The 9,686-nt window shown below is 44.7% G+C and overlaps 1 protein-coding gene across 2 annotated transcripts in view; it reads right to left on the bottom strand.

Moving 5' to 3' along the window:
* Positions 1-6,268: 6,268 nt before the first annotated feature.
* The window catches only part of LOC134354352 (uncharacterized), a 39,454-nt gene continuing 36,036 nt past the window's right edge, over positions 6,269-9,686 (bottom strand). For both annotated transcript variants that reach the window (XM_063063293.1, XM_063063292.1), the window contains exon 9: positions 6,269-8,111. The gene's annotated coding sequence lies outside the window, so the exon portion shown is untranslated. The remainder of the gene's footprint in view (positions 8,112-9,686) is intronic.

Raw genomic sequence — 9,686 nt, 5'->3', positions numbered from 1 at the left:
GATTCACCACTCTCTGGCTAAAGAAATTGCTCCTCATCTCTGTCCTAAAAGGATGCCCCTCTATTCTGAGGCTGTGTCCTCTGGTTCTAGACTCTCCCACCAGAGGAAACATCCTCTCTGCACACACTCTATCGAGACCTTTCAAATTTCGATAGGTTTCAATGAGGTTCTCCTCCCACCCACCCACCCCCATCCTCCTCATCCTTCTGAATTCCAGTGAATACAGGCTCAGAGCCGTTAAGCACTCTCCCCCATTCTTCCGAATTTTCTGAATTCTGGTGAATACAGGCCATCAAATGCTGTTCATATGACAAGCCATTCAATCCTGGAATCATTTTCATGAACCTCCTTTGAACACTCTCCAGTTTCAGCACATCCTTTGTAAGATAATGATCCCAAAACTGCTGCTAAGAATGCTCCAAGTGAGACATCTCCAACACTTTATAAAGTTTCATCATTACATCCTTGCTTTTATATTCTAGACCTCTTGAAATGGATGCTAGGATTGCATTTGCCTTCCTCACCACAGACTCAACCTGCAAATTAACCTTTAGGGAATCCTGCATAAAGACTCCCACGTCCCTTTGCACCTCAGAGTTTTGAATTTTCTATTTAGAAAATAGTCTATGCTTCTACTTCTTCTACTAAAGTGCATGACCAGAGACTTCCCGACCCTGTCGCTTCTTTCCCCTTCCCCAATCTCTCTAATCCTTTTGTAGCCTCTCCACTTCCCCAAAGCTACCTGTCTTCATATTGTTCACCAGGTTTGCAACAAAGTCATCACTTACGTCCTCCAAGTCATTGACATATAATTTGAATTTTCTCCCCGTTTAGAAAATAGTCTACCCTTTATTACTCTACCAAAGTGCATGACCATACACTTCCCTACACTATATTCCATCTGTCACTTCTTTGCCCAATCACTCAATCTGTTTAAGTCTTTCTGCAGACTCCCTGCTTCCTGAACACCATCTGCCCCTCTACCTATCTTTGTATCAACTGCAACTCGGCCACAAACCCACCAATATATATAGCATGAAAAGAAGGGTTCCCAACAAAAATCCCTGTAGAGCACCACTAGTCACCGGCAGCCAAACAAAAATGGCTACCTTTATTTCCATTCTTTGCCTCCTGCCAGTCAGCTAATCTTTAATGTTCAAAGTAAATTTTATTATCAAAGTACATACAATGCCTTTAAAGAGTATTCAGCCCTCCCCCTGGAAGTTTTCTTATTTTATTGTTTTACAATGTTGAGTCACAGTGGATTTAATTTGGCTTTTTTTGACACTGATCAACGGAAAAAGGCTCTTTCATGTCAAAGTGAAAACAGATCCCTACAAAGTGATCTAAACTAATTACAAGCATAAAACACAAAATAATTGATTGCATAAGTATTCACCCCCCCCTTAATATGACACAACAAATAATCACTGGTGCCCCCAAATGGTTTTAGAAGTCTCATAATTAGTTAAATGGAGATCTGTTTTTGGAGACCTGTGTGCAGTCAAGGTGTTTCAATTGATTGTAGTAAAATTACACTGATATCTGGAAGATCCAGCTGCTGGGGAGTCAGTATCCTGGCAAAAACCACACCATGAAGACAAAAGAACACTCCAAGCAACTCTGCAAAAAAGGTAATTGAAAAGCACAAGTCAGGAGATGGATACAAGAAAATTTCCAAGTCACTGAGTATCCTTGGAGTAAAGTCAATCATCAAGAAGGAATATGGCACAACTGTAAATCTGCCTAGAGCAGGGTGTCCTCAAAAATCGAGTGACCAATCAAGAAGGGGACTAGTGAGGGAGGCCACCAAGAGACCCATGGCAATTCTGGAGAAGATACAAGTTTCAGTGGCTCAGATGGGAGAGAATGCATATACAACAACTGTTGCCTGGGTGCTTCTCCAGTTGCAACTTTATGGAAGAATGGCAAACAGAAAGCCGCTGTTGAAAACAAATCTCAGCTAGAATTTTCCAGAAGGTATGTGGGAGACTCTGAAGTCAGCTGGAAGAAAGTTCTATGGTCTGATGAGGCTTTTGGCCATCAGACTAAACATAAGCCAAACACTGTACATAATCAAAAACACACCATCCCTACTCTGAAGCGTCATGCTGTGGGGTTGCTTCACAGCAGCAGGACCGGGAAGGCTTGTGAGGGTAGAGGGTAAAATGAATGCAGCAAAATACAGGGAAATCCCAGGGGGGAAACCTGATGCAGTCTGCAAGAGAACTGTGACTTGGAAAAAGACTTATTTTCCAGCAAGCCAATAACCAGGCAAGCATAAAGCCAAAGGTACATGGTAATGGATTAAAAACAACAAAGCTAATGTCCTCAAGTGGCTAAGTCAGACTCCTGACCTCAATCCAGTTGAGAACTTGTGACTGGTCTTAAAAAGGGCTGTTCACTTATGATCTCTATCCAATCTGACAAAACTTGAGAAGTTTTGTAAAGAATTGGGAAATATTGCAGTATCCAGATGTGCAAAGCTGATAGAGACCTAGCCACACAGACTCGAGGCTGTAATTGCTGCCAAAGGTGCATCTACTACAGCGGTCCCCAACCACTGGTCCGCGGACCAGTACTGGGCCACAAAGCATGTGCTACCGGGCCGCGAGGAAACGATATGATTTGGCGATATGAGTCAGCTGCATCTTTCCTCATTCCCTGTCATGCACTGTTGAGCTTCAATGCACAGGAGGTCATTACTCGTGCATCATCCATGTCAGAGCGGGAAAGAGGTCAACTCCTCAAGCTTGCAAATAACAGTGGGCTGAAAAGTATGTTTGACATAACATCTCTGCCGGTATTCTGGATCAAAGTCAAGGCTAAATATCCTGAGATAGACACGAAATCACCGAAAACGTTGCTTCTATTTCCAACATATCTCTGCAATGAATGCAACGGAAACTAAATTGCGGAATAGACTGGACATAAGGAACCCCCTTCGAGTATCGCTGTCTCCCATCACCCCTCGATGGTACCGTCTTGTTGCAGGGAAACAAGCCCAGGGCTCCCACTGATTCAGCGATATTGGTGTGTTGCAATGATTTTATATGTTCATACGGGAAAATATGTGCTGTGTGTTTAATATCCAAATGTTACTTAAAATGTTATGATGCTATTGACTTATATAACCATATAACGATTACAGCACAGAAACAGGCCATCTTTGCCCTCCTAGTCTGTGTCGAACGCTACTCTCACCTAGTCCCACTGACCTGCACTCAGCCCATAACCGTCCATTCCTTTCCTGTCCATATACCTATCCAATTTTTCTTTAAATGATAATATGGAACCTGCCTACACCACTTCTACTGGAAGTTCATTCAACGCTTACTTCAAGCTCCCCTGTCCTCCCCTGATAATTGACTTATCACTATATTCATGCGAGGAAAATATGCGCTGTGTGTTTAATATTAAATTCGTTAGATAAACCCTTTTAGAAACAAAATTGAGTGTATTAGCCACTTATCACCTATATTCCGGTCGAGATTAACCCCACCTCAAACAGAATCGCCAAAAACGATTTGTGGAAAAGAATCGGCAGGTGCACACATGCGCACTGGTGCCCGTGCAAGGATTCATCGTCATTGTAGTCTATTGGGGTAAACCCAACGTATTTGACTGCTGCCCTTGTCCGTTGTCAACCCTACCCCACCTTCCCACCCGGGTCGGCCGGTCTGCAAGACTATTGTCAATATTAAACCGGTCCGCAGTGCAAAAAAGGTCGGTGACCCCTGATCTACTAAATACTAACTTGAAAGGGATGAGTAATTATGCAATCAATTATTTTGTGTTTAATAATTGAAATAAATTTACACCAATTTGTAGAAATTTGTTTTCACTTGACACGAAAGAGTCTTTTCTGTTGATAGTGTCAAAAAAGACAAATTAAATCCACTGTGCTTCAATGTTGTAAAACAATAAGACATGAAAACTTCCAAGGGGGCTGAATACTCTTTATAGGCACTGTATATGTCACCAAATACAACCATGAGATTCATTTTCTCATAAGCATGCTCAGTTAATCTATAGAATAATACCCATATTAGAATCAATGAAAGACCACTGAACTAGGGCATTCAACCAGAGTGCAGAAGACAACAAACTGCAAATACAAAAAGAATTAAATAATAATGATGAATAAATAAGCAATAAATATCAAGAAAATGAGATGAAGAATCCTTGAAAGTGAGTCCATTGGTTGCAACATTTCAAAGATGGGGCAAGTGAAGTTATTCAGTTTGGTTCAAGAGACTGATGATTGAGGGGTAATAACTGTTCCTGAACTTGGTGTGAGTCCCAAGGCTCCTGTGCCTTTTTCCTGATAGCAGCAGTGAAAAGACAGCAGTCCTGTGTGGTGGGGGTCCTTGATAATGGACGCCACTTTTCTGCGACAGCATTTCATGTAGATCTGCTCAATGGTGGGGAGCACTTTACTAGGCTAGGCTGTATCCACTACTTTTTGGAGGATTTTCCATTCAAGGACAATGGATTTTTCTACACCAGGCTATGACGCAGCCAGTAAATATACTTTCCACTACACCTCTATAGAAGTCTGTCAAAGTTTTCGATGCTGTGCCAAGTTTCTGCAATGTCCTAAGGAAGTGGAGGAACTGCTGGGTGTTCTTCGTAATTGCACTTATGTGCTGGCCCGGGACAGGCCCTCCAAAGTAACAAAACCTAGGGAATTTAAAGTTGCTGACCCTCTCCACCTCTGATCCTCTGATGAAGACTAGCTCATGGACCTCTGGTTTCCTCCTCCTGATGTCTATAACCAGTTCCTTGGTCTTGCTGACAATGAGTAAGAGGCTGTTGTCATGACACCACTCAGACAGATTTCTAGCTATAATGCTACTATCGTTTCTCAATTCCCCATTCTGGTTCCTCTATCATGCCTTCTCTTCTCCTCAGCTGCCTTCTAGTTCCTCCTCCTCCTTTCCTTTCTCCCTTGGTCCACTGTCCTCTCCTATCGGATCACTTCTTCAACCCTTTACCTCTTCTACTATTACGTCTCAGTTTCTTACTTTGTCCCCATCTCCTACCTTCTGCCCTCACCTGGTCTCACCTATCACTTGCCAACTTGCACTCCTTCCCACCTTCTTATTCTGGCTTCTGGAGTGTTGGTGTTGGGTGTTGCTCCGCCCAATCCGAACCTGCCATCATTGCGGCTCTATAGGAGGCCATGGCCTGACATGTCAGAATGGGAATGGGAATGGGAAGTGGAATTGAAATGGGTGACCACCTGAAAATCCTGCCTCTGCTGGTGGATGGAGCGAAGGTGCTTGGCGAAGTGGTCCTCCAATCTACGTTGCTTCTCCCTAAGGATACCAGGAGTACCGGATACAGTCGACCATCCCGGCAGGCTTGCAGCTGAATGGTTGCTTCACTTGGAAGGACAGATTGAGATCCTGAATGGCGGTGAGGGAGGACATGTAGGGGAAGGTGTAGCACCTGTCCTGCTTGTAGTGATAAGTGCCAGGAGGGAGAGCGATGGTGAGAGATGCTCAGACAAGGAAATCACATGGAGAGCAATCCCTGCGGAAGATGTTCTTAGTGGTAGGACATCGCAAGTGGATGTTCAACCACCAAGCACTGGCAAAAAGTGCGAGGCTGTTAGACTGGACATGGAGTGAACAAAGGGATGTGGGGTTAAAGCAGAAAACTGTCATAGGTGGATGACATGGTGCTGAATGGTGATACTAATTCAATGGGACACGCCATGGTGGTCTGTTTTACCAGCTAAGTCTCAAGTGGAAGTCTCTTTATGCAGAGGTCCTTCCCTTGCACATTGGGGACCTAGGGTGGAAGGAGTTGCATAGTGTGGTACCATGCAACAGATTGTTCAGCCAGTTCACTGACACTGGTCTACCTGTCCATTCTGTGGGTGGCAGGAGTCAGTGACCACATTGACATGGAGTGTGAGAGGTCCTTGCCCCGATGGGAGTATCTGAAGAGGCTGCTTCTCAGGTTTGGACTGCATTTCAGCTCCACGCTCCTGACATGCCCCCGGTACAAAGGAGAGCAGATTGCTCGGGAGATCTACTGGTGGGCATGTTCCTGGGCCTGGCCAAGCCAGCCATTCATGGGTCCGGGCAGCAAGCAGTCAAGGGCTCTGGCCAATTCAACTGCCTGCCCCTCTGCCGGGGTTACACTTGTGCCCAGGTATCCTTGGAGAGGGAGCACTGTGGGATTTCTGGGAACAGTACCCACCCACCAAGGAACTAAGTAGTAACCACATTTTAATTTGAAATCGAGTCTTGTGAATCCCTAATGTTTGTATTTTGTGTGTGGATAAGCTTTTGTAGTTTTGAAAAAAAAAAGGCGGTGGCGTAAATTCCCACTTTTTCCAATACTTACACGTTTAGCAAGTACCCAAAAAAAAATCCACCACTATTAAACATTTGCTTTTATTTAAAAGAACAATAAATATGCTTTCCAAGCTCACATTATTTGGATATGCAACTATGCAGCCATAAAACAAAGTATGGCCCCAATAAGTACATAGTACCCAAACTACTGCATATCATCACACGGCAACACATTGCTCACAATCCAATGTGTGGCAGAGACACAGGTTAATCAGGAGTGCCATTCACACTGACCACTTAATGTAGGTGACCTGCAGTAACCCTGCAATGACCCCCTCCCACCCCCCTCCCTAGCTACGTGGTGGATAGGTATGGGTGAAGGTCAATACTTTGAGGGTTTCATGTGGAAATTCTTGATGGTGGGAGAGCGGTGATGGGTGCCAGATTTTGCTTCACTTCCAACCCACCTCTGTCACTTGTGGGAAAGGGCAATATGTATCCCGGGCAACACACCCACCGTGCTGGAGAAACTCGGAAGGGTCAGGCAGCATCCACGGAGGAGAATAAACAGCTGCTGTTTCGGGACGAGACCCTTCATCATTTCCAGCATCTGCAGAATCTCTTGTGCAGCATGTGTCCCAACTTTTTAAAGTGGGAACCTTCCAACCTCAAGAGTCCCCATGCTGAGAGAGGAATGGTGAACATTCCCTCTCCTGTTACTCCCCATCTCTGGTGCCCACCCTCCTTGCACATCTGCCTCCAAACCGAGTATTTGTATCCTAACTCAGACGACTCCCACCAGCCACATTCCATCCACAACCCTCTGGACCTCCCCAAAACTTAACCAGCTGGTCCCCTCCAATCCAGCACCCCCCACCCTTCCTTCAAGCGGCTCTCTCATACCTGAAAGGAAAGCTTCAGAAAACAGGCTCCCTGCTCCTCCCTCCCACCTCACAAAACTTGCTCAGCAGGAAGGGCTAAGCAAACAGCAGCAGATACAAGAACGGTAAAAAAAATACAATCAGAAAAGTTCAGCCAAAGTCAGTGGTAAAAATATATTCAGTGCAATTCTTTAGCTTGGATCAGTCGATCGTCAACACGAAAGCATAAATGAGATCGCAAACAACAGGTCACTTCAGCCCGTGTTGCATTCCCAACTTAATGGAATGTTTCAGCATTCGCCAAATTCTATGCAGAGCAGTGATCACTTCCCTGGACCTCACCATACAGATAGACGAATTCCTTCCCTTAATTATACTTTGCTTTCAGAGTGAGCTGCAATGTCATTCAGCCCAACTTATCCATGCTGGCCCTCAGAGAGGTCTCATTCCACCCCCCACCCCCAGTCAGAGTTGATCTGCATGCGGGGAGGAGTTCTTGGACACCTCCCAGTCTCCAACAGGCTGTCATTGGCCGTTCACCCTGGTGAGACACCTGGATTGCCCCTCAAGAGGACATTAAAGCAACCTTCAATTGACCACAATGTCAGGATTGCCAGCTCTTGTGGCAAAGGTTATCCAGCTATGGCCTGTGGAGGAGGCTTCTGTGGCTTAGCAAGTTCCATAAGGGAAAAAATAACCATTAACATTCCTTCCAACGCACAGACCGCTCAGCTTCTGGCACCTCAGTCTATGGGCAACGAGTCCATTTCTCAGTTCCGGGGCAACAGGGTGGTCAATGGTAGGGAGAGTTGGCAGCAGCACGTGACGTTGAAAAAAGCCTGGGGTGGTGCGCGCTGGGAGCATCAGATGCAGCATGAAGCAGGACTTGCTCAAAGTCCTTGGCAAGTTGTCTTGTGCTCTGCAATAGAAAGAGTCAGCGTTACAGCACAGGAGGTTCATCAGAGAACCGGTCCCAATTTCTAAAACCCTTCCCCCTCTCCAGCTGTGTCTGTTTCAAACACTTGTCCAATTCCTTTATTGAAATAGGTTTCGGTTTGATATAAAACCCTAGTTAGACCACACTTGGAGTACCGCATCCAGCTCTGGTCGCCTCATTACAGGAAGAAAGTGGAAGCTTTAGAGAGGGTGTAGAGGAGATTTACCAGGCTACTGCCTGGATTAGAGAGCATGTCTTATGGGGAAAGGCTGAGCAAGCTAAGGCTTTTATCTTTGTAGTGAATTTGCATAAGAGGTGACCTGATAGAGCTGTACAAGGTAAGAAGCATCGATTGAGTGGATAGCCAGAGTATTTTTCTCCTCAGGGCAGCAATATCTAATACACAAGGGCATAGTTATAAGATTATTGGAGGAAAGTATAAGGGGGATGTCAGAGGTAAGTTTTTTTTAAAAAACACACAGAGTAGCGGATGCATGGAACAAGCTGTCAGGGTTGATGGTAGAGGCCAATACTTCAGGGGCATTTTAGAAATTTTTAGATAGACACATGGATGAAAGAAAACTGGAGTGAAGGATTAAGTTGATCTTAGAGTAGGTTAAAAGGTCAGCACAATATCATGGGCTGATAGGCCTGTACTGTGCTGTAACGTTCTATGTTCTTAATATCAGACAGTGTGTTCTAAATGTCAGCCACTCACTGTGCAAATTCTCCCACCTCATCTTTGCAACCACAACTGTAAATAGGTTACCAGAACATCAAGTCCGTGATTGGGGGGGGGAGAAAAAAAAGCTGCACTTTTACTCTCTTTGTGTAGCTTTCTGCACAGCCTTACAAAACATTTACCCAGACCTTAGATCCAAGGACCCAGATTTAATCCTGACCTCAGGAACTTACATAGACTGTACGCACGCAACAGACCCTTCGGCCCACAATGCTGTGCTGACTCTTTAACCTACTCCAAGAACAATTCTACCCTTCCCTCCTACATAACCCACCACTCATGCTGATACAATTGTAATTCTATGTTATATTGACTGCCCTGTTGTGCATACTATTATAAATTACTATAGATTGCACATTTAGAAGGAGACATGACATAAAGATTTTACTTCTCATGTATATGAAGGATATAAGTAATAAAGTTAGTTCAATTCAATTCTTCTTTCACCTATGTGCCTATCTTAAATGTTCTTCTTAAATGTTGCTAATGTACTCCAGCTGCCTCTACCAGCACCCCAGTCAGTCCCTTCCATGTACCCACCACTCTGTGTAAAAAAAAATCTACCTTTAACATCTCCCCTACACTTTCCTCCCAACCCCCTTGTACTACAAACACGAGAAAATCTGCAGGTTCTAGAAATCCAAGCAACACACACAAAATGCTGGAGGAACTCAGCATGTCAGGCAGCATCTATGGAAAAGAGGAAACAGTCGATATTTCGGACCAAGATCCTTCATCAGCCATTTCCACCCTGTGAAAAAGTCTCTGGCTACCCACTCGATGTATGCCTCTTTTCTTTCACTCCTCTACCAAGT

This window comes from Mobula hypostoma, chromosome 11 (genome assembly GCF_963921235.1).
Source record: "Mobula hypostoma chromosome 11, sMobHyp1.1, whole genome shotgun sequence".
Classification (NCBI taxonomy): domain Eukaryota; kingdom Metazoa; phylum Chordata; class Chondrichthyes; order Myliobatiformes; family Myliobatidae; genus Mobula; species Mobula hypostoma.
Note: the sequence above shows the minus strand (reverse complement) of the source record. Positions and strands in the feature narration are given on the sequence as shown.